We start from the raw sequence: 24,865 nt of genomic DNA, 5'->3' as shown, positions 1-24,865 counted from the left end.
GTTCCTCCTTCTTTATTTTTCTATCCAATTTCATTTCTTGCTAGTTGATTGGTATTATTTCTCTCCCTATTTTCATTTGTTTACATTTGTTTTTCCTTCAAGTTTGTTTGATTGTTTATGTTAAATTTGCATCTTTGTTGGTTGGTTGTTGTTGTTTTCACCATTGTTCATCTTTTCATTGTTTCTCTTTTAATTGTTTCTCTTTCCTTTGTTCATCCTTGCTAGTTGTCCTCAAAGACTTAATCTTTGAGTTGATTGTGTTAAAGATTGTGTCTTTTTGTTTGTTCATCCTTGTTATTAGATTAAAACCATCTTTCATTATAATTATTGTTGGGTTGTTGCATGTTTAGAAGTAGAAATAATCTTATCACCATGTTTATGCTTAAAGACTCTATCTTTGTTGTTTATTTTGCCTTTGGAAGCATGATTAATGAGTAGTCTCCTTCTAGGAATCGGTTCGACCCGATATGGGTAATTTCACTAACTAATTGTCACTAAGGCTAATTGGTGGGGAAAATTGGTGAGGGTAGTCTAGGGGAATTTGCATGCTTAAGGTTTGGTTTTCGGGTAGTGTCGACTTATGACCCTTGTCCACCAACGGAAGTTGATTAGGTTGTAAATTGGATACCCGAAATTTGGCCTTGTCACCAACTAAGGTTGAGACCGGAAGGGAGAACCGAGGGAGGGTGCCTCTAGACTAGCGTTTGAAATCGACCTCCGGAAGGGGGAGTGGGATGACCCGAAATATGATGAGTGCTTAATGACCTTGACCATTTACTTGACCTCCTTGGGAAAATGCATGTTCTTGGGGTTGTCGGGTTTTGAGTTAGGGATACCGGCTTTCGAACCCGGGAGGGGGGTTAGTCGGAGTAGCTAGTGTCCTATTGCGAGACCGGAAGGGAGGTTCTAGGCGAATTAGAGCCATCTCCCTCTTACCTTTCTACCCCTTTTGATTAGCCGAGACGATTAGTATGTGGAATTACTTATAGCCGTGGGAGAGCCGAGTTCTAGTCCTTCTCTTTATTTGATCTATCCTTTATCTTTTAGCTTGTTCTTATCTTGTCTAGTTTTTAGTCTTTAAATTTGTTAGTTTAGCGCTAGTTTGTTACTACCCACTTTGTTATTTATCGACTTAGCTAAACCGGTGAATTAGAACGATTAGTACTCCACCTACTCCTTGTGGGATCGACCCTTTTAAGTGTACAACGATAAAATCATGCACTTGCGAGGTTTAACTTGAGGCCATCAAGTTTTTGGCGCCGTTGCCGGGGAGTACGGCTTGATATTAATCGTTTTTGTTCTAGTTTAGACTAAGTCCTTTGTTACTAATCCTTTCTTTCAAGTGCTTAGGTCTTTTGCATGAGTAGGCGACGAAGACGAGGTCAACCAACATATCCGCTTGATCGCGAAATTGAAGCCACGACAAGAAGACTTAATTCTCTAAGAAGAAGGGGTTTACTTGATACACCACCAATTGAAGAAGTTAATTACCAAGAAGTTACCGAAGTGTTTGAAAATCCTTTTGGGGTTTTAGAAGAAGAACCGAATACCATGGGTGATCCGGTTCCGATAAGAGAGACTATGGCTCCTAAGCACATAGTCAATCCTAGCATCCAAAGGCCAAGAATTCAAGCTAATAACTTTGAGATCAAAAATGTCTTGCTCAACCTTGTTCAAGACAACCAATTTGGAGGAAGTCCCTTGGAGAACCCAAACGATCATCTAAATGAGTTCCTTGAAAATTGTGATATGTACAAGTCAAATGGGGTCTCCGATGACGCGGTTTGCCTTAGGTTGTTCCCCCGTTCTCTTAGGGGTTCGGCCAAGGATTGGTTGAAGAATTGTGACCCGGATTCCTTCAAAACATGGGATGAGTTGGCTTCGGCATTTTTGAACAAATATTTCCCACCCTCAAGAACGGCCAAAGTCAAGAGTGAACTACAAAGCTTTACTCAAGAAGAGGATGAGACCTTATATGAGGCATGGGAACGGTATAAGAAGCTCCAACGGTTGTGCCCTCACCATGGCATTTCCGAAGCCGAGCTAGTAAACAATTTTTACAAAGGGTTGACTCAAGACCTTAGGCTTTCATTGGATGCGGGTTCGGGAAAAGGTGCCTTGGACATTTTGGGGCATAAAGCGGCAAAAGAGCTCATTGAGGAGATGGCCTCAAGAACTATGGAATGGGGAAGTGATAGGCAATCAAGAAAAGGCAAGAACAAGGATTCTAATTCGGTTTTGAATGTGGAAGTTAAGGGAATGCTAGATGAACTCACCCAACAAGTTGCTTTGCTAAATTCAAAACCTAAAGGCTCCGATATGAGGCAAATCTTGTCTTGCGAGTTGTGTGGTGAACAAGGGCACACTCCCATTGGGTGTCCCTTGATTGCACCCCTCCAAGAGGAATGCTATGAGCAAGCAAATGGAATTTGGGAGTCCACTAGTTCAAGGCAAGGGTTCAACAATAATAACAACAACCAATTTGTCAATGGAAAAAGAACTCACCCTTTCTTGTCTTATGCTTCACAAAACATTCAAAATCCAACCACTTCCCAACCTCAACAACAACAAAGGTTCAATCAAAACTCTCAATTCCAAAGACAAATTCCACCCGGTTTCCAAGGGAAACAATTCATCACCCAAAACCAACAACCATTTGGGGGTTTCAAGGGGCAAAATTTCAATCAACAACAAAACCAAAGTTTCCAACCACAAAACCAAAACTTCCAAACCCCTCAAAAACCATCTTGGGAACAAGCTTTTGAACAATTGGTTATTGCAAATCAAAAATCCGACTCAAAGCTTGATAACCACATTGCCGCACAAAACCGGGTAAATGATGAAATCCGAGCATCCCAAAAGGCTACGGAAACTCATGTGGCCCAAATTTCTCAACAATTGGGGCAATTGGCTCAAAATCCGGGGAAGTTTCCGGGTAATACGGTTAACCCAAGGGAGGTGAATGCGGTATTTTTGAGGAGTGGAAAGCAATTGGAGGAGGTTGAGAAATCTCCTAAGTGGAAGAGGAAGAGGGTGTCTAGTGAACTAGTGAAAGAGCACCCGGTTGAAGTTGTGCAAGAAGATGAGATTATGGTGGAGAAGTCTAAGGAGGTGGAGATGGTTGACCCTCCAAAGCAAGATGAGCCTATTGCAACTAAGGCCAAAGAATGTACTCCACCACCAAGGGAGTATGTAGCACCGGTACCCTTTCCACAAAGGCTTGCAAGGCCTAGAATTGAAAAGAAATATGAGAAGTTTGTTGAGATCTTGAAGAGAATGAATGTAACTATCCCTTTCCTTGATATGATTACCGAGATTCCATCTTATGGCAAGTTTCTTAAGGAACTTGTCACTTTGAAGAAAAAGAATGGAGAGGTGCAAACCATCAACCTCTCTAAGGAATGTAGTGCTATTCTTACTCACACCAACAAGCTTCCAAACAAGCTAGAGGATCCGGGTAGCTTCTCTATCCCTTGTTCTATCCAAGGGGTGGCTATTAAAAGAGCATTGTGTGACTTGGGGGCTAGTGTGAGCCTCATGCCACTTTCAATATTCAAGAGGCTTGATTTGGGAGATTTGAAACCTACTAGAGTTTCACTTCAATTAGCCGATCGGTCGGTTAAATTTCCCATTGGTGTGATTGAAGATGTGCCCTTGGTTGTTGGGAAGCTTGTCATACCATGTGATTTCTTTGTTATGGATATGCCCGAGGATTACAATGTGCCTATTATTTTGGGGCGACCTTGTCTTGCCACCGGTGAAGCTATGATCGATGTGAAGAGTGGCAAGCTATCTTTGCAAGTGGGTGAAGATAGAGTGGAATTTGAACTCCACAAGTCCATGGAAGCTCCATCTCTAGGTGACACTTGTTGCATTGTAGACATTCTTGAGAATCCCATGGAGAAGCATGACCCAAAAGCTTCCTCTATGGATCCTTTGGAAAATGTCTTGTTAGTGGGTATGAGGTCGATGACAAAGATGTTGAGACTCTTGCATATGTATGGATGTTGGATTCGACTCCTATTCATGAACAAGCACCCAAGTTTGAAGTGTTGGAAGTCGGTAAGAAGGAGGAGAGTTCCACGCCTCCTCATACGGTTGAACTTAAACCTCTTCCCTCTTCTTTGAAATATGAATTCCTCGGAGATAATTCCACTTTTCCCGTCATCATCAATAGTGCACTTGATGACACCCAAACCTCAAAACTAATTTCTTTACTCAAAAGGTTCAAGGGTGTCCTTGGGTACACTATTGGTGACCTCAAGGGGATTAGTCCCTCTTTGTGCACTCACAAAATTTTACTTGAAAATGAGGATGCATCCTCAATTGAGGCACAAAGAAGGCTTAATCCCATAATGAAAGAGGTTGTAAGGAAAGAGGTCCTTAAGCTACTTGACGCCGGCATTATCTATCCTATTTCGGATAGTAGGTGGGTAAGCCCGGTTCATGTAGTTCCCAAAAAAGGAGGCATGACGGTAGTGCGAAATGACAAGAATGAATTGATTCCTACAAGGACGGTAACCGGGTGGAGAATGTGTGTGGACTATAGGAAGTTGAACAAATCCACCCGGAAGGATCACTTTCCCTTACCGTTCATGGATCAAATGCTAGAAAGATTAGCTCAACATAACTATTTTTGCTTCTTGGATGGCTATTCGGGATTTTTCCAAATCCCCATCCATCCAAGTGACCAAGAAAAGACCACCTTTACTTGTCCATTTGGCACCTATGCATATAGGAGGATGCCATTTGGGCTATGTAATGCTCCCTCTACCTTTCAAAGAGCTATGATGTCAATTTTCTCCGATTTCATTGAACAAGAAATGGAAGTTTTCATGGATGATTTCTCGGTTGTTGGGAAAAGTTTTGAAAGTTGTTTAATGAATTTGGAGAAAGTTTTGAGCAAATGTCAAGAGTCTCACCTTGTACTTAATTGGGAGAAGTGCCATTTCATGGTACAAGAAGGTGTTGTGTTGGGACACATAGTGTCCAACTGTGGAATAGAAGTTGATAAGGCTAAGGTAGAGGTCATTGCTAGTCTCCCACCTCCCACCAATGTTAAGGGGGTGAGAAGTTTCCTTGGACATGCGGGCTTTTACCGCCGCTTCATCAAGGACTTCTCTAAGATTGCGAGACCTTTGACCGAGTTGTTAGCCAAAGATACTCCTTTCGTGTTCTCTAACCGATGTCTTGATGCTTTCAATAGGTTGAAGGAAGCTTTGACAAGTGCTCCAATTATACAACCTCCGGATTGGAGCTTGCCGTTTGAGTTAATGTGCGATGCGAGCGATCATGCCTTGGGCGCGGTATTAGGCCAAAGGAAGGATGGAAAGGTGCATGCAATTCATTATGCAAGCAAAACTCTTGATGATGCTCAAACAAATTACTCAACAACGGAAAAGGAGCTCTTGGCCGTGGTTTTTGCAATGGAAAAGTTCCGGACCTACTTGGTGGGAGCTAAGGTTATAGTGTTCACCGATCATGTTGCCTTTAGACACTTGCTCATCAAGAAGGAGTCCAAGCCTCGATTGATTAGGTGGATATTACTTCTCCAAGAGTTTGACATGGAAATTAGGGATAAGAAAGGAGTTGAAAATGTGGTGGCCGATCATTTATCCCGGCTAATCAACCTCAATGTTGACAACGGGCTCCCTATCAATGATTATTTGCCCGATGACCACTTGTTGTCCCTAAGTTTGGGTGAAGCACCGTGGTATGCGGATATAGTGAATTATTTGGTCTCCGGGATAATCCCGCATGATTACGACTATCACAAGAAGAAGAAGTTCTTTCATGATGTGAAGCACTATTATTGGGATGACCCATGTTTGTACAAGTCTTGTGCCGATGGGATGATAAGAAGGTGTGTTCCAAGAGAGGAAGCTACCTCCATAATGAGCCATTGCCATGACTTACCTTGTGGTGGCCATGCAAGTTCAAAGAAAATGGCCGCTAAAGTACTTCAATGCGGTTTCTTTTAGCCCTCTCTATTCCGTGACGTTGCGTGCCTTTTATGTTAAAGGATATGACAAATGTCAAAGGGGTGGAAATATCATAAGGAAACATGAAATGCCGATGAATTTCATGCTTGAGGTTGAGCTCTTTGATGTGTGGGGGATAGATTATCAAGGTCCCTTCCCATCTGATTAGTAGTATTTTGGTAGCTTTTACCCAGTATTTATATCTTATTACGACTCGATTTTGAGTGCTTAATTGTCTAATAAGCTTATTTATACTAATTAATTAGGAGTTTATATTTCTATTATATCTATAACAAATAATAATTATTATTATTATAGAATTTGTTAATGCGTCTCGTTATATTGGTCTTGTAGGTGTTGGATCATGAATAAAGGAAATCCGAATGAAGTGAAGCGGTTCAAAGCGGGATAATACATTAATCAAATGTAACCAAGTCAACTATTGACTTTAAATCCAAACACTCCCAAATAAACCCAGTATACTACAACCATCCTCAATAGTCAATACCACCACCTTCACTCGCCATTTATATTGCATCTCCTTCATACCACCACCTTCGTCACTCACCATTGATATACACAAATTCATACCACCATTTATACTTCATCATCTCATCTACCTTCACTCCACCTGCCTCTCGCACCAAGACTCGAACCTCATCACCATTCACCTTCGAAAACCAGCTGCTCACCTCCCCTGCATCTCGCCTGAACAGAACAGCAGCAGTTGCAACTCCCCTGCAAATCCATACTTCAACCTCGTCCGTGCACCATCATCAAAACTCAACTCCACCTTCAATTCACTCCGTCCTCACCAGCAGCGACATCACCAGCATCAACATAATCATTTCCGTCCCCATTTTCGACCAGCTTCTCGACAACCGCCACCAATTCCACCATCTCCGTTCAAAACTCCGACATCCACCAAACACCGAGCTCACCTCTGTCCCCAGTCACCATCAACTCGCATCATCAATTTCATTTCACCATTATCACAAACAATTCATCGCCATTAAACCCGATACCAATTCACGCGCCATTTCACAATTCAGACAACCGTACCAGCCACCATAGAAACCGAGTTGATTGGTGAAAGATGGTTCTGAGCCGACCCACCGGCAGCCGCCTCACCGGCTCTCATTCCGCAACAAATCTCAAGATGGTTCTCAGCCGGTCAACCGTCTGCCGATCTCTCAACCGGCTCCAAATCCTATCAATTTCACCTCAAGTTTACAGTGGGTTATGTGCCGGTGCACAGCCGGCGGCCGGTGAGCCGGCTGAGACCCATTTGCTGCGACCCTGCGTGTTGTCTCGTTTTGCCCTTTTTCCCCTTTTTATTGCTTTTGTTTTGTTTTAATTAGGGGATGGTTGTGTCATTTGGTGTGTGTCGATTAGTTTAGTATTAGGTTTATTAATATTAATATTATTATTATTATCATTAGTTTGTATTAGTTGTATTACTAATTAATGGCAAGAATCTCGGGTGTCATTATTGACAAGAATATTGGCCTAATAGTTAATTGCCCTAAATACCAAAAATTTCATAACAGAAATATAAGCAACAAGTTAAATTCACGGCATTATAATTTTATTTTGTGACTAATTGGAAGTAATTTTTAGGGCAATTAAAAAAGGAAGCTTTTTACTATTTTGTCACTAATTGGACGTAATTTTTAGTCTCTCATATCCTTATAATTTTATTTTATTTTTGTCCCTCATCAATTTCAAACATACTCATTATGCTTCCTACTATTTTCGCATTCTTCATATTTTGCCATCTTTAATCCTTATATGGAGTATATTAGTTGTATATATGATATAACTATGTACATATTATTCTATGTTTTGTGTATTTTAAAGTTGTATCTTCCAAGTTCCATCGCATAATATATTGCAGGGAAAGATGATACTCCGTATATAACAAAAATGGATATTGCATATCATTCTCCATAAAATCTCTCTAAATAAATGGAAATTTTATCGTTAACTATATTCATGCCTCATATTTCGATTAGAGTAAGTATTTGGATATCCAACGTATTAGATTATAACTTTTGAATGTGCATGTAATGCTGTTGTGTTGCTAATTCGATTATATTAATAAAATTATTATGATTTTTTTTTCTAAAAGCATTTCAAAATAGAAGTAGGGTAATAAAATGGAGTATACTCCCTCTATTTTGGTCAATTTATTTGCCTTTTGTTTTGGAGAAAGACAAGAAAAGAAGAAGGGTCATTATTAGATGACAAGTACAAAATGGGGAGAATTCAATTGCCTATTAAAGGCAAATCTAAAATAAAAAGATAAAATTGATTTTTTTGCCTTTTGTTTTGGGAGAAAGACAAGGAAAAAAAGGAGTCAATTATTAGATGATAATTAGACTAAATTAAGTGGGGAGGATTTAATTTTTCTGTTTTGACCATCAAAGATTAATCTAAAATATAAAGACAAACAATTAACTGAGACCCTCGAAAATTGAATAAAAAAACCCGAAACAGATCGAGTACCAACTACCATTTCATAATCTTAATAAATTTATCCTCCTTTTCTATCTCTATTTGCAACAATTATTTTATTAAAAACATCTTTAAAACTTCGCACATGGTATAATTCGTTTCTTTACGAAGTTATTAACATGATATACGACACAAGTGTAAGCATGATATAAGACCTAATTATAAACGTGTAGATTATTCACGCTCATAAATATACAACATGGTTGTAAATATAATATGTAACACAAGAGTGATACTCCCCCTATTTTACTTTTATTGTCCTGTTTTTTTTTAAATTTATTCCAAATTAACTGTTCTCTTTATAAATTTATTATGGTAAATAATTAAACTACGGATATTGCTTTAAGTGACCAACACTTCCTCTCTCAAAGTGACATTGGTCTCATTCTTTATAATACTAAGGGATAAGATTTTAATTTATTCAATTTTTTAAATCCTTTCAAAATACTCTCACCGTTCCGATCAATAGTTATCTATTTTGTTTTTTGGGTGTATCGGTCAATAGTTATCTATTTTCATTTTTGGCATATATTTGTATTTGACATATTAATTTTAATTTTTATACGTCCACACGTATAGGAATAAGGGTTTTTCTAACATGTGCCTTAGGAATAGAACAATAGAACGAAATATATATAGATTAGACAAATTATTGTATTTTATTAATGAATGGCCATTAATGCATAAATGATTATTGTGATTCTTCTCAACCAATTCCATAAAATATATCAGATCACGAGTAATTAATAGATAATATAGAGTCATTAAAAAAATTATTAAAAAATCAATTTAAATACTCATATTATTTTCAATTTATATAAGTTGAAGTGACTTTAAAAAATTATCTAACAATTAATGAATAACATTACGACATTGAAAGATAATGAGTAAATAATGTGTTAGTAAATAGAGAATGAATGGGTGGTGTTAATGGTGGGAGGTCGTGATAGGGGAGGGGTCCCGATGGGTAGGTAATAATGGGTGGGGAGTTGCATAAGGTTACGAGAAGGGTTGGGAGTCACGCACGGGGTGGGGCCGGGCGGACGTAGGGGATGGTGGAGGCAAGAGGGGGATGAGTAGCTGGAGGACGTATGATATGGATTGTAGGCGATGGTTAGTTGTGAGGGCTGCTGAGATATGGGTTGAGATGGACGTTGTGGTTCGAGGTGTTTAGTGCAGTGCCGTCATCACTGTGATGAAAGGTCTGTTGGTGGGTTTCGAGGTTGTCAAGTCAGTTATGAGAGAAAAGGTAAATAATTGAGAGAAGAACAAACAAGCGGGGTAATATGATATAAAACGTACAACAATGAGTAAAATTAAATGTATATTGCGTAAATAAACATGTTATGAAATCTACAATAATTTTATATTTAATTTTCAGATTTTGCTTTTCATAAGTTAAAATGTCGAGGAAAAAAAAAGCATAGTACTTCACAATTAAGCAACACAAACTTATAAAAAGTGTATGGGTAGACCATTTTCTAAAGTTTAATTAGTAATTTACTAAATTCAAAAAGTAGTTTACTTTTAATAATACTTTATGTTACCACCCGTGCAGTGCACGGGTTCAAAAACTAGTTGTTATTCATTCAAAGTTCTCATCTTTATCATGTTTACAATGTTTACTTGTGTTTTGTTGCAATTTATTGTTGAATTCTCACCCTTAAACATGTGTGAGTAGTCTAATCTAGGGTCTAGGGGGAATTTGGGTAATTAAGGGGATGAATTTGGTTTGTTAACCTTTTTAATTGGGTGATTATGTGGTTTCTACTCTTAATGCATTTGAAGTGTTTGTGGAAATGCCTCAATGAAAATTGGACATCTCATTAACATGTTTGGCTTACCTTGGTGCATTGTGCTATTAGATAGTTTTAGAAGTGCTTATCGATGAGTTTTAATGAAAGTTAGAACATCTCTTTGATGCATTCGATCCGTCTTGGTGCTCATGCTATTGGGTAGTCTTTATGCTTTATTTGTAGCTAGTTCATCTCGATCAAGTGACAACTTATTGAGGAGCTTAAGGTGACTAAGAAATTAGTCTTAAACCCTTGACCACTATTATTACCCTTCTCTTGTTAGACCTTGTTTCTCTCCCTAATTGCCCTTTGTGAACCCAAAGACCTTAGCCTTCCCTTATTAATTAAAAGCAATTTCATTTAGTTTAAATTTTATACCTTATTGCATCTTAGTTTACAGTTTAATCAACCTCTTACTTTTGTTTGACTAAAATAGGACTTAAACGGACTAAGTATACACCCCCGCCATCTTTGTGTTCGACACCCGAATAAATACTACTTAATTTGGGTTTTATATAAATTGTTTTTGATTGGGAAATGACGACAAATCCCTCGTATCAAAATGGCGCCGTTGCCGGGGATGGCGTTAGGTTATGCTTAGTTAGTTAGAGTCTTAGGCTTAGTCTTAGTCTTGTTGTTTGTGTAGTTTGTGTGCTTCTTGTAGAGTGTGTGTGATTTTTGCCTCACCCTAGTGTGTAAAAGCACTAGGAGTCTTACGGTTTGTCAAGTTGTATGCCTAGGAGGAACCACCAAGCTTTGCTCTTTGACTCCGATCCCGAAAGACTTTTTAGAGCCTTAAGGAATAGGACCATTGCAAGGGTTATAACCTCTTCTCAAGCAACCATAAACCAAGCAAATCCACCCATCCAACCTCTCATTGAAAACACAACTCAACAACAACCAAACATCACAATTGAGCCTTCAATAGAAAATTCATTTCACAACTTCCAACTTCCAAATAACCCACCTCAAACACCACCCTCTCATATACCAAATCCACCACCACCACCAATGGCTTTACGTGACCATAACCGTCCAAACCATAATGATGCTTGTAACCCCATCAATTTTGGCACCTTGGCTCCAAACAATTTTGAGATGCACCCGGCTCAAGTTGGCCTAATTGAAAAAGACTTGTTTGGAGGACACATTGAAGAAGATGCTCATGCTCACCTAAGGAGGTTCAAGAGGAAAGTTTCTATGATGAAAAAGAATGGGGTATCCGAGGATACACTAAGGATGATGTTATTCCCATTTTCTCTAACGGGCAAGGCGGATCGTTGGTTGAATGTGCACCCTCCGGACACATTTACTACATGGGATGCCTTAGCCAAGGCGTTCCTAGAGAAGTATTATCCATCATCAAAGACCGCCATGCTCCGAAATGAGATCCATACTTTCCAACAAGAGGATGAAGAATCCTTGGGTGAGGCATGGGATAGATATCAAGACCTCATTGCTAGTTGCCCTCACCATGGAATTCCGGATTGGTATGTCACACAAACCTTCTTCCAAACCTTGTTGCCAAGAACAAAAGAAATGGTGAATGCCTCCGCGGGAGGGGGATTCGATCATTTGGGTGATGAGGAGGGCACTAATCTAATCAAGAAAATGGTGGACTCCGAGGCAAACTATGGCACAAGAGTGAATGTCTTGAGAAGAAGCAAGCACCCTCCTGAATTCTTAGTGAATGTGGAGACTAATGCTAAGCTTGATATGCTCACCAAAAAGCTTGAAGAGTTGAGTAAGAAGAAGCAAGTGAACCAAGTGAATCAAACTACTACTTCTCATGGACCATCCATGGAGGAAGTGATGCAAAGATCAACATGTGAGTCATGTGGAGGGATGGGTCACACTTATGAAGTATGTGCAAATAATCATTACAACAACTTTGATGGGAACAATGTGCAAGAGGTGAATGCTTTCCATGCATTTAACAATTTCTCCAACCATCCACCTAGACCCTCGTTCAACAACCACCAAGGATCCAACCAAAACTTTGCCAACCAATCTCAAGCATACCAAGATTATAGGGGTAACCAAGGGAACCAAGGTAATCAAAACTTTTACCAAGGAAACCAAGGAAACCAAGCTAACCAAGGGTTTGGCCAAGGATTCAATCAATGGAACAACAACAATGGGTTCAATCAAGGATACAACAATAATCAAAGGTACAACCAAGGGCAAAATCAAGGGTTCAATCAAGGGTACCAAGGGAACAACCAAAATTCCAACTTTAAAGATCAAGGATATGGTTTTTCTCTTCCAATTTCCAACCAACATTTCAACCAAGAGCCACCATCCCAAGCAAGCAATACCATGGGAGATGATAAATATGAAAACTTGGTGAAGTTGATAGGGGATTTGGCAAGTAATACCCAACAACAAATCAAGAGTCTTGAAGCTAAAGTGGCTTCCCAAGCTCTCATGAGTTCTCAAAAACCACCGGGTGTATTTCTAAGACAAGGGCAAAATCCAAGGGACCCTATGAAGTCAAAGGAAGTTAATGCTATCATGGTTGGAGTTGAAGAGGAAAAAGAAGAGTCATTTGATTTGCCAAGTCAAGAGGAGTTATCTTACACTACTCCCTTTTCCATGGCTATGGAAACATTCCAAGAAGTTGACCATGAGCCCGAAAAAGAGAGCATAGAAGACTATGTGCTTGAGCAAATAATGACAATTCATGGTACAAACTTGGATGTTGAAGTCGATCCGGATAAGAGAGAGATGGTTATGACTACACCAACCACTATGAGTGAAGAAATTGTGCTTGAGGAAATAGTGGAAGCACCAAATGTGAGGGTAGAAGTTGAGAGGAACCCGGAAAAAGAAGATATGGTGATGATAGAAGAATACTCTTTGGCCAAGCAAGAAGAAGTCATTTCTAGAAGAGTGGACATTAGTAGACATGAGCTTGATGCCTCAAGTGAAGAGTGCAATGTGGTCAAGTCTAAAGAAATCCCCGTCAAACTTGATGACCCCGGGAGTTTCTCAATTCCATGTACCGTGGGTGACCAAAAGGTGGATAGTGCTTTGTGTGACTTAGGGGCAAGTGTGAGTGTCATACCACTTGTCCTTGTGAAGAGATTGAATATTTCAAGCTTAGCCCGCACTTCCATTACAATCAAACTTGCCGATGGAACAATCAAATCTCCAAATGGGATTCTCAAGGATATCATGGTTCAAATTGGCAAGCTTTCAATTCCTACCGATTTTGTTGTGTTGGACATCCCTATGGGAAGACGCTCTCGTGTCATTCTTGGTAGGCCATTTTTGGCCACGGGAGGAGCTACCATAAATGTCAAAGAGGGACTATTGTCATTCAAAGTTGGGAAGGAAAAAGTTGAATTCAAGCTACCACATGCCTCAAAGAAAACCGTGGTTCAAAACATGTTTGCCGTGGAAACTTTAGAACTCCATGAAAAGGAAGATGAGAACATGGAGCTCTTAATTTCTTGTGAGCCGAAAGTTGATGATGAGCCACCGGGTAAGTTCCTTGAAGAAGAAGTGAATGTTAAAGATAAGTGTGGGGAAATGGGCAAGACTTGGGAAACCGAGTTCAATTCTAGCACCAATGCCCCTCCAAAATCAAAACCGGGAATTGAAAAGAAGAAGCCAAAAAGATGGAGGAAGAGATCGAAAGGAAAAAGGGTATGTGACCCTAATGTTGACAAAGAGACTAAGGAAAAGTTTGAAGAAGAAATGAACCGAAAATGGCAAGAGATTCAAGATGCCATGAGTAAGTTGCATGATTTGATGATGAAGACCAAGGGTTCGTGTGTTGTTGACTCTTGTGTTGAAGGTGGAAGGTTGATGGGATCTCGGGATATTGATCCCGGTTGAATGAAGCCCTTTGAATGAAGAGGTTTGGTGGAGTTACTTAAGAACCACCGCAATGTATATATTCTCTTCCTCTTTAATTAAGTTTTTACCGCATTTTGCATTTAGTAACATGAATCGAAAAGGAGCTAATCTAAATTAGCTCTCTTTGCATTCATATAGTATAGCTTGCATCGTATTTCAATATTGCATATAGATTAGATCATGCATTGCATAATTATTTGAAAATAACTAAAAATTAGAAACATAAAAAATAAACAAAAACATGTACTTCATTTTCGAATTTCCTCCACACATTTATGTAAATAAATAAGTGTGGGGAGGAAATTCCACCCATTTAAAAATACAAAAACATGTTATTTCTTTCCAAATATTCAAAAATCCAAAAACAAGTTCTTTTAATTCTCCAACTTGCCCTCCCATGTAAATGAATAAGTGTGGGGAGGGCCTAAAAAAACCAAAAACATGCATTTTAATTTCCAAAAACAAAAATGCCAAAAATATGTTATTTTTATTTTCAAAAATTTTAAAACAACAAAAATATGTTCTTACTTTTTCAAAAATATTAAAAATACCAAAAATATGTTGTTTATTTTTCATATTCTCTCCCTATACTTTGTTCCATTGAGGACAATGTAAATTTCAAGTGTGGGGAGGGAAATATCCACTTTGTGAATATTTGTTTATATTTGTATATACCTTTAAATTTGAAAAAAATTCAAAAAAATGCCTAAAAATTGAAAAATTTCAAAAATTACAAAAATATTGCATTGTATATATATGTTTGGCTAACCTTTGGCATATGCATCTACCATTTGAGGCAAGAAGGAGCTAGAAGTCGCTTGGTAAACTCGTTCTAATCTCTTACTCCTTTACTGTTCTTTCTTTTTATATCTTGTATATTTGAAGGAGAATGAGATTTTGTGCCTTGGATGTTCCCTTGGGGAACTTGTGGATTGTTGGTGTTGATGTGTTGCTAGGATTAGTCAAAATTGTTGCATGTTTACCTTATGTTCATTTCAATTTCTTGCATGCATTTGTTTCACATGTATATATGTGTTGTGTTTCCTTCTCATTGCATTGAGCTTGTATATAAATTTTTGAACAAAATTTGGTCTAGGAAGGGAGTATGATACCCTCTATGATGATATTGTCTAGGTCGTGCCTTTCCCCTCTTAGTGGCTTGCACCTTGTGACCTCCTTGTTAGGGTGTTTGCTTGCAAATACCCGGGAAATGAGGCTAGACCAGAGAGTTTTGACCACCATGTGAGACCAAGACCGTAGACTAGGCCTAGATTTCGACATAGCTACTTACATGTGAGATTTAGAGCCTCCTTGGGACCGGTACATCCATACCCGGTCTCCCTTAGGCGTGAGTAGGCTCCTTGCGTGGCATGTCACATCACGACGCACAAGCATGGCGTCCTTTCCTTTTTAGACCATGAGATATTCATTTATATGCATATTTTGAAACAACTAGTTGCATTTCATTGTTAAGCCTCACATTGCCAAATAAGCCTAATTTTTCGACCCTTTAGACTAGGTCCTATTTTGATAACCCTTTGAGCTTGAACCTTTTCCTTGGCACCTACAAAACTAGCTACATACCATAAACAACCTTCCCTTATCAAGAAAGTTGCTTACATGTTGTTGGTTGTATGAAGAAGGGTGTTTTGAGTCCTAGTTGATGATTTGAGTCGGAATAATTGCCTTCATTTGGTTGGTTTGAATAAAGAGGTTTTGTAAAAGAAAAGAAAAGAAAATAGAAAAAGAAAAAAATGTAATGAAAAAGAAAAAAATTTGCACTATTACTTTGTTTGATGAGAAAAAGCCAAGCAACACTCCTTCGTCAATGGAGTAGAAAAAGGCGTTGCAAGAATAAAAGGGCATTTGATGTTTTTCCTAAGTGAGTCGGGTTTACGCAATTTTTGCTTGATTTTGGCAAGCCAATTTCTTCTTAGGGCGTAGACGTTACTCATTGGTTGCAATAAGGTGATAATTTTCGTGTTTTTTTCCAAAGTGAGTCGGGTTTGCACAATGTTTGCATAGATTCGGGAAACCAATTTTTGTTAGGGTGTAGACGTTACTCATTTGTTGTAATAAAGGGGAAGAAATGGAATTTTGGCAACTTCTTGATGTATACCTCCACATTTTTCCCAAAATGGTGCTTGCACCAACCCCGTTTCGACCCATCACCTAGCCCCGTTACAACCCTTGTTTCTTTTATGCATATTTTCCTTTTTGCATCTCATTAATGGTCTTGTAGGAGAGGATTCCATGTTAGATTGCGGGCATGTCTCACGAGTCGAGTAGTTGAGTGATTTTGGTTACCATTTGCACAAAAATCACCCGTTCTATAAAGACAATGAGAGACTAGTGAAAACCGTGAGGAAGTCGGTAGTCTTGGTCCCCTTAGTCATGGGTCAATTTGGTTGAATCTTGTGTGTGTCATGTAAATCTTGAAGGTTAGGCTTTGCTTCCCCCTTTCCCGCCTTTGAATTTGTTTCCTAGGCATTTGGTTGTCATATTTAGGTTGCTTGAGCCACCACTAGGGCATTGACACCCAGCCAAGACTATGAGACGGTATCTCCCGACCAAAACCTTTAATCTCTCAAAACAAAACGGCCGCTTAGATGAGGAAAGTGGTTTGACTTTTTGATTGATGCATCTTATGATTGATTACGTGCTTAAATGTTGGATGTGTCAAAAGTTTTCTGCAAGCCCCCACTTGCCTTGCATCGGAATGCATACCTCATTGTGTTTCGGTGTGAATTGAAGGGACGGAGAAGGCCCGTTAATTGTCTTTCATCGGATTTTATTAGTTTATCTAGTCCTTTTATATTAAGGGTCTTAGTTTAATTTAATGAGCTTACTCGAGGACGAGTAAGGTTTAAGTGTGGGGAGATTTGATTAGTAGTATTTTGGTAGCTTTTACCCCGTATTTATATCTTATTACGACTCGATTTTGAGTGCTTAATTGTCTAATAAGCTTATTTATACTAATTAATTAGGAGTTTATATTTCTATTATATCTATAACAAATAATAATTATTATTATTATAGAATTTGTTAATGCGTCTCGTTATATTGGTCTTGTAGGTGTTGGATCATGAATAAAGGAAATCCGAATGAAGTGAAGCGGTTCAAAGCGGGATAATACATTAATCAAATGTAACCAAGTCAACTATTGACTTTAAATCCAAACACTCCCAAATAAACCCAGTATACTACAACCATCCTCAATAGTCAATACCACCACCTTCACTCGCCATTTATATTGCATCTCCTTCATACCACCACCTTCGTCACTCACCATTGATATACACAAATTCATACCACCATTTATACTTCATCATCTCCTCTACCTTCACTCCACCTGCCTCTCGCACCAAGACTCGAACCTCATCACCATTCACCTTCGAAAACCAGCTGCTCACCTCCCCGCATCTCGCCCGAACAGAACAAAGAAGAGTTGCAACTCCCCTGCAAATCCATACTTCAACCTCGTCCGTGCACCATCATCAAAACTCAACTCCACCTTCAATTCACTCCGTCCTCACCAAAGAACACACACCAAAGATCAACATAATCATTTCCGTCCCCATTTTCGACCAGCTTCTCGACAACCGCCACCAATTCCACCATCTCCGTTCAAAACTCCGACATCCACCAAACACCGAGCTCACCTCTGTCCCCAGTCACCATCAACTCGCATCATCAATTTCATTTCACCATTATCACAAACAATTCATCGCCATTAAACCCGATACCAATTCACGCGCCATTTCACAATTCAGACAACCGTACCAGCCACCATAGAAACCGAGTTGATTGGTGAAAGATGGTTCTGAGCCGACCCACCGGCAGCCGCCTCACCGGCTCTCATTCCGCAACAAATCTCAAGATGGTTCTCAGCCGGTCAACCGTCTGCCGATCTCTCAACCGGCTCCAAATCCTATCAATTTCACCTCAAGTTTACAGTGGGTTATGTGCCGGTGCACAGCCGGCGGCCGGTGAGCCGGCTGAGACCCATTTGCTGCGACCCTGCGTGTTGTCTCGTTTTGCCCTTTTTCCCCTTTTTATTGCTTTTGTTTTGTTTTAATTAGGGGATGGTTGTGTCATTTGGTGTGTGTCGATTAGTTTAGTATTAGGTTTATTAATATTAATATTATTATTATTATTATCATTAGTTTGTATTAGTTGTATTACTAATTAAAATAGTATAAAGACTCCTCTACCACACACACTACCATACTACCTTAGACCATAAATTAGATTAGAATTAGACTAGATTAATATATTATTCTCTCTCTATATTGTAACTCAAGAACCCTAATATTTACTCTCTCATTTTCATTCAATAAAAAGTTGTAATCTTTCTTTAATTTTAGTTTAATTCTTCCTTTGTTTATTCAAGTTCTTCATTTTCTCATTAGTATACAATTAGTCATTTGGGTTATATTTGAAGATTTGAAGAAATTCATTCTTCCATTATTATCCAAGCTTGTTCCTTTCCTCTTATTTGGTATAATTCTCATCTTTTATTTGCATTTGTTTTCATTTGTTTACATTTCTTATGTTGGTTAATTGTTATTCATTAAAAGTTCTCATCTTTATCATGTTTACAATGTTTACTTGTGTTTTGTTGCAATTTATTGTTGAATTCTCACCCTTAAACATGTGTGAGTAGTCTAATCTAGGGTCTAGGGGGAATTTGGGTAATTAAGGGGATGAATTTGGTTTGTTAACCTTTTTAATTGGGTGATTATGTGGTTTCTACTCTTAATGCATTTGAAGTGTTTGTGGAAATGCCTCAATGAAAATTGGACATCTCATTAACATGTTTGGCTTACCTTGGTGCATTGTGCTATTAGATAGTTTTAGAAGTGCTTATCGATGAGTTTTAATGAAAGTTAGAACATCTCTTTGATGCATTCGATCCGTCTTGGTGCTCATGCTATTGGGTAGTCTTTATGCTTTATTTGTAGCTAGTTCATCTCGATCAAGTGACAACTTATTGAGGAGCTTAAGGTGACTAAGAAATTAGTCTTAAACCCTTGACCACTATTATTACCCTTCTCTTGTTAGACCTTGTTTCTCTCCCTAATTGCCCTTTGTGAACCCAAAGACCTTAGCCTTCCCTTATTAATTAAAAGCAATTTCATTTAGTTTAAATTTTATACCTTATTGCATCTTAGTTTACAGTTTAATCAACCTCTTACTTTTGTTTGACTAAAATAGGACTTAAACGGACTAAGTATACACCCCCGCCATCTTTGTGTTCGACACCCGAATAAATACTACTTAATTTGGGTTTTATATAAATTGTTTTTGATTGGGAAATGACGACAAATCCCTCGTATCACCATCATCGTTCGGAAATGAGTATATACTTGTGGCGGTCGACTATGTAAGCAAATGGGTTGAGGCGATCCCGACCAAGACTTGTGATGCTAAGGAAGTGATCAAGCTACTTCAAAAGATCATTTTTCCAAGGTTTGGGGTCCCGAGAGTCCTCATTAGCGATCGTGGCACTCATTTCGGAGAGAGAGCATTAGAAGCTTTGTTGAAAAAGTATGGAGTGCAACAAAGGAAAAGTCTTGCCTACCATCCTCAAGCTAATGGGCAAGCCGAGATTTCCAACCGAGAGTTGAAGACTATACTCGAAAGAACCGTGAACAAGTCAAGAAAGGATTGGTCCTTGAAGATTGATGATGCTTTGTGGGCTTACCGGACGACCTTCAAAACACCGATCGGTACCTCACCATTCCGATTGGTGTATGGCAAGGCTTGTCATTTGCCGGTTGAACTTGAACACAAGGCATATTGGGCCATTAAGCATCTCAACTATGACTTGAAGACGGCCGGTGAGAAGAGACTTCTTGACTTGAATGAATTGGAAGAATTTAGGCTAGAAGCCTATGAAAATGCTAAGTTGTACAAAGAAAGGACGAAAAGATTTCATGACAAGTGCATAATTAGAAGAGAGTTCAAGGAGGGTGAATTAGTTCTTCTATATGATACCCGTTTGAAGTTCTTTTCCGGAAAATTGAGGTCGAAGTGGACCGGACCCTTCACCGTTGTCCGATCTTTCCCTCATGGGGCGGTTGAAATAAGCCAAGGAGACCGAACTTTTAAAGTGAACGGTCAAAGATTAAAGCACTATCACGTTGGCAATCCCGTCCAAAAGGAAATGAAGATCCTTGAAACCTTTCTAGTGAATTAAGATTTTTTCCGTCCCCATCATGAAAATTGTTGGCTTGTTTACTTGGTCGAGCCTACGACATAAAACAAGGGCGCTACATGGGAGGCAACCCATGGAATTTGTATATAGCAAGCATTTTTGGTAGTTAGTCATCGTTTGATCCGCTTTGGAATGTTTGACGGAGGGAAGGAGGGACGGCGGCCGGTCGTCTCACCGGCGCCGAGGCGTTTGGAATTTTTGGGAGTCGAAAAATGCAAAAATGAAGCAAGGATGACCATGGGCCGGCTGACCGGCGGCCGGTCGGCTGACCGGCGCCGAGGCATATCATTTTTGACACTCAAAAATCGATTTTTGAAAAAATTACTACATGACCGAGAGCCGGGCAACCGGCGGCCGGTACGCAGCCGGCTCGCAACCCCTTTTACGCTTCCTTTATATTCTTTTAACCACCCTTTTTCCCTCCACTCTCTAAAAATCACTCTCTCTCTCTACCTTCCCTCAACACAAAATCCTCTCTAATTCCCCAATCAACCCACACACCAATACTCTACCTTCCCAACTACCTTGAAGATGGCATCCAAAAGGACAAGGGCGGACACGGCTAGGGCCATTGAGGAGTCGGCTCAATTCGGGGTTGCTCAAGTGACGGATTCCTCGCCGGATCCCGACTTCCCTAATCTTGTCTTCGCATCCGGGACTCAAAAATGTAAGTTCCTCTTATTCAAAAATTGTCCCATTCATGCTACTAAATTCATTTGTAGCCAAACTATGAAAGATTTAGGGATAGATACCGATGCCAAGAGATTATTTAGGGGGGTTGGAATGGGATTCTTGTATACCCTTAAAAGATTGACTTACCCTTGCCTTACTTGGGAATTCTTGAGCTCACTTCAAGTGGATAAAAGAAGAAGTACCGGGGAAATTGTTGAAATTAGGTTCCGTCTTATGAACCGCAACCACACCATGACCTTGAAGAAATTTGGAAAAGCTTTCGGTTTGAATTACATGGACTCATATAGAGAACCCGCTGATTTTCATCATTCTCGGGTTTGGGAGGCTATTTCGGGTAAGCCCGAACCCACAATAGGGAAAAGGAGTGCCAACTCTATTCATTTTCCGGCTATTAGGGTTTGGCATCGATTCATGGGGTGGACTATTTTTGCTAGGAGTGAACCGTGGACCGTTAGAACCGATGAACTAAACATCCTTGGCTCTTACCTTTTCCAAAAGCCCAAGCCGTTTCAAATAAACATAGCTCACCACTTTGTGCTCCACCTTCGGAAATTGGCAAATTTCCCGGATCAAAGTGTGGGAATATTTATGGGCGGGATGATAACGCAATTGGCCAAGGATATAGGTGGGTTTGATGAGTCTTTGTACAACCCGGTTCAAGAGCCCAATGTCTTATCAAAATTCTACATGACACAATCTTTGGAATGGTTTAAAGTTGACCCCGCCGATAATCGTGAATATTGGCAAATTGATGACAAGGATTCAATTGTCCTTCCAAACACTAAGGAAACAACTATCAAGCAAGACCAAACTAGTTACCTCCTCACGGTACATGAGCGTGACCACACCGGGGGTGCCCGGCAAACACTTTCTCGGCGAGAACGCCATGGCCCGACCTCGGAATCCCACCCATCCACCTTTACCTCTTTGCCACAACAATTTGACACTCACTCTATGCCTTCCACGTCGCAACAACCGAACTACCAATATCCTCCCCTCGACCCGACTTTGGTAGGGTACTTTGACAACTTAAACTTGGGGTTAGGTGAATTGAAGAGTGAAATGAATACTCGGTTTGACGCGGTGAACCAAAGGCTAGACCATATCTACTATAACCAAGGAGTAGGGAACTACCCTATTTATGATGATTATGCTCGCCGCGGGTTTGTCACGAGGGATGGGCCGCACCCGGATTATTTCCAATGGCCCACCCACGGTTACACCGCGCCGACTATTCGTGGAGGGTTCCACATGCAGTCGGATTACTTCGGTAACCCGGCCTTTCCTACTCCCGTGGTTCATCATGAGAGTGGCACGTGGTATAGTGGAGTGGCTCCTACATTTCATGGTGACGCGGGGGCGTCGGGGTCCGGAGGAGGGTGGAATTTGAGTACCGATGATGATGTTATTCGTGACGCGGGAAATGATGATTTCAATTTGGATGATGAAATTGATTTTGAGAATTGAGTTGGTGAAGTGGAGAGGGTACTTTCAAATGTGAGCTCTTGGCAATGGTGGCTTCCTATGCATCTCGTTCCATGACCCTTTGTTAGTATTTCATCTCTCCATTTCTTGAAGATTGGTAATATTTCTTGTTGGTTGGAAGAGTAGAGTGGCTCTTGGAAATTCCTAGCCTTGCACCATCATAAGGCTTATGCTCCCGTTTGAAAATCCAAAATGACAAGTATGATCTCTCCCTTTTATCCAAATTCTCTCATTCACGTTTAATTTTTCGCATGCATTTAATTGGTAATTCATTTAGTTGCATTCATATAGGATTGCATTAGATTTCGATTTTGTAATATATTGTTACATTTAGTAATGCATTCACTTAGCAAAATTTGCATTGTAATTTAAATGTTGCATATAGAATAGAGCATGCATTGCATTTTCAAAATAAAAACCAACTACAAATTTGAAAAATGACTAAAAGCACCAAAAACATGTTATTTTATTTCACTAAATTGCCCTCCCATGTCTATAAATAAGTGTGGGGAGGGCCTAAAAAAAAAAACCCAAAAACATGTCTTTTTATTTTAATTTCCTCCACACATTTATTTCTATTTGGAAAATATGTAAATAAATAAGTGTGGGGAGGAAACTCTATTATTTAAAAATTCAAAAACATGTTATTTATTTTCAAACATTAAAAAAAAAAAAATCCAAAAACATGTTCTTTAATTTCGAAAAATTCAAAAACCACCAAAAATATGTTCCTTTCTTTTTCTTATTCTCTCCCTATGCTTTTGTCCATTGAGGACAATGTACATTTCAAGTGTGGGGAGGGAAATATCCACTCTTGTGAATATTTGTTTATATTTGTAAATGCTTATAAATTAGATAAAATGCCTAAAAATTTGAAAAATTTCCGAAAAATTCAAAAATATTTGCATTGTATATATATGTTTTGTCTAACCTTTGGCATGACGCATTGACCACTTGAGGCAAAAAGGAGCTAGAAGACCGCTTGGTATAATCCTTCCTATCTCTTACTCCTTTTACTATTCTTTCTTTTTGGTATCTTGGATATTTTGAAGGAGAATGGGAATTTTGTTGCCTTGGGTGTCTCCTTGGGAGACCATTTGGATTGTTGGTGTTGATGTGTTGCTAGGATTAGTTCAAATTGTTGCATATTTACCTTATGTTCATTTCCATATTTCGCATGCATTTGTCCGTGTATATACATGTTTTTCAAACTTGAAATTTTGCATCCGTTTGTAAATAAATGTTTTGCATGAACACGGTCTAGGAAGGGAACCAAGTGCCCCCATGATGAGCTATTGTGCCCAATTGTGCCTTTCCCCTTCCCGTGACTCGCACCCGTGACCTCTTAGTTAGCCTAGGGAAGCGGGCTTGACCAATGAGTTTAGACCGATCTTGTGAGACCTAGGACCGTAGACTAGACCTAAGGCTCGACTTAGCTACTCAAAGGTAAAGGTAGAGCCTCCTAGGGTGGGTACATTCATACCCCGCCCTCATTTAGGTTTGAGAGTAGGCCTCCTCGCAAGGCGTGTCATATCTAGACGCACAAGTGTGTCATTGCGTCCTTAGACTATGAAATTGCATTACATTTTTGTGCACATGATATGAAGCAAAAATCAGTTTTTATGAGCCTCACATAGCCAAATAGCCTTGTTTTCTCCCCTACATCATTTCCCTTTTTGATTCACCCCCTTTGAGCTTTGCCTTTTCATTTGGCAAACCCACGTAAATAGCTACATTCCCATAACCACCCTTCCTTAATCAAGAATTGGTCGGTTTTTGTAGTTGTGTTGTAGGAGGTGATTTGGGTCGTGACGGTGGATGGCTTGCACGTCCACTTGGGTCGGATTTCGATGTGAATTTGGTTTTGTATATAAATAAGAGGTTGTAAAATTGTAATGAAAAGCAAAATAGAAAAAATGAAAATGTCGTGAAAAATCAAAAAAATAGTGAGTCATGTTGTATATATGTTATAAAGAAAAGAAAAAGGCAAGCAACACCCCTCCTCATCATTAAATGGGGTAGAAAAAGCCGTTGCTAAATAAAAAGGGCAAATTGATGTTTTTCCAAAATGAGTCGGGTTTACACAATTTTTGCATGACTTGGGAAACCTAGTTTTTGTTACGGTGTAGACGTTACCATTTGTTGAAATAAAAGGAGTATTTTCAAATTTTTCCAATTTGAGTTGGGTTTATGCAATTTTTGCATAGTTTTGGTCATCAATGCTATGTTAGGGCATAGACGTGTCTCATGTGTTGCAATAAGAAATGGGATGTGTTGTGTCGATGATTCTTGATTTGAGCTCCACATAT

At 39.4% G+C, this 24,865-nt stretch overlaps 2 non-coding genes across 2 annotated transcripts; both read right to left on the bottom strand.

Annotated features, from left to right (window-relative positions):
* Nucleotides 1-1,923: 1,923 nt before the first annotated feature.
* On the bottom strand, nucleotides 1,924-2,030 carry LOC141624906 (small nucleolar RNA R71). Its single transcript, XR_012534708.1, has one exon. It is a non-coding gene; the product is annotated as a small nucleolar RNA R71 (small nucleolar RNA).
* A 9,638-nt stretch (nucleotides 2,031-11,668) lies between these two features.
* On the bottom strand, nucleotides 11,669-11,775 carry LOC141624542 (small nucleolar RNA R71). The gene has a single exon (XR_012534349.1). It is a non-coding gene; the product is annotated as a small nucleolar RNA R71 (small nucleolar RNA).
* Between the last annotated feature and the right edge of the window lie 13,090 nt (nucleotides 11,776-24,865).

The sequence above is a fragment of the Silene latifolia genome, chromosome X, assembly GCF_048544455.1.
Source record: "Silene latifolia isolate original U9 population chromosome X, ASM4854445v1, whole genome shotgun sequence".
In the NCBI taxonomy this organism is placed as follows: domain Eukaryota; kingdom Viridiplantae; phylum Streptophyta; class Magnoliopsida; order Caryophyllales; family Caryophyllaceae; genus Silene; species Silene latifolia.
Note: the sequence above shows the minus strand (reverse complement) of the source record. Positions and strands in the feature narration are given on the sequence as shown.